Below are 696 nucleotides of genomic sequence, written 5' to 3'. Positions count from 1 at the left end.
TTCTATCAAACCTCTACAAAAAAGAACTTTCAATATATGACAGACATTGGTAGAGAACAAGAAAAAGTCATCGAACCAGACACAATTTGACGTAACCACAGCATACGACATTTCAGACTACAAAAATAAAACATCTTTTGTCAAAATGATCATAAAAAAAACTTGAGCTTTTTCTCTGCCCCCTCTTTTTTTACGGCACACGTACCATTTGACTCTGGTTTGTATTTTTCTACATAAATAGTAAAAGAGTACACAAATCGAAGAAGAAGAAGAAGAAGAAGAAGAAGAAGAAGAAGAAGAAGAAGAAGAAGAAGAAGAAGAAGAAGAAGAAGAAGCTGTTTATAAATAAATAATACTTTAAAAACAACGAATAATAAATAATTAAAACAAAATAATGGAGGTAATATAAAAATCTAGACAAGATCTTTTAGGTCAGGACGAAAAGCAGGAATGTTTTGGGAGTTCATGGAATGAAACAATTGCAAGGAATAAAAATAATTATAGTGTGTCCAGATCAATGTGACAGCAAAAAAATAGGCATTGTTGCCAAACATGTCACATGTGCAATGGTAAAGAATCTCAATATAGAGTGGGTTGGGGGTAATATTGAGACTCTCTATTGGAGACTGAATGATGTGTCGTCTAAGCTAAGCATTTAACAAAGCTCAACACAATTAAAATCAATGAATTCCAGGA

At 32.3% G+C, this 696-nt stretch overlaps 1 pseudogene; it reads left to right on the top strand.

The window, feature by feature from the left end:
• The first annotated feature begins 394 nt into the window (after positions 1-394).
• LOC103518931 overlaps positions 395-696 on the top strand; it is a 3735-nt pseudogene continuing 3433 nt past the window's right edge.

This window comes from Diaphorina citri, unplaced genomic scaffold (genome assembly GCF_000475195.1).
Source record: "Diaphorina citri unplaced genomic scaffold, Diaci psyllid genome assembly version 1.1 scaffold2440, whole genome shotgun sequence".
NCBI lineage: Eukaryota > Metazoa > Arthropoda > Insecta > Hemiptera > Psyllidae > Diaphorina > Diaphorina citri.
This window is presented reverse-complemented; position numbering and strand designations above follow the sequence as displayed.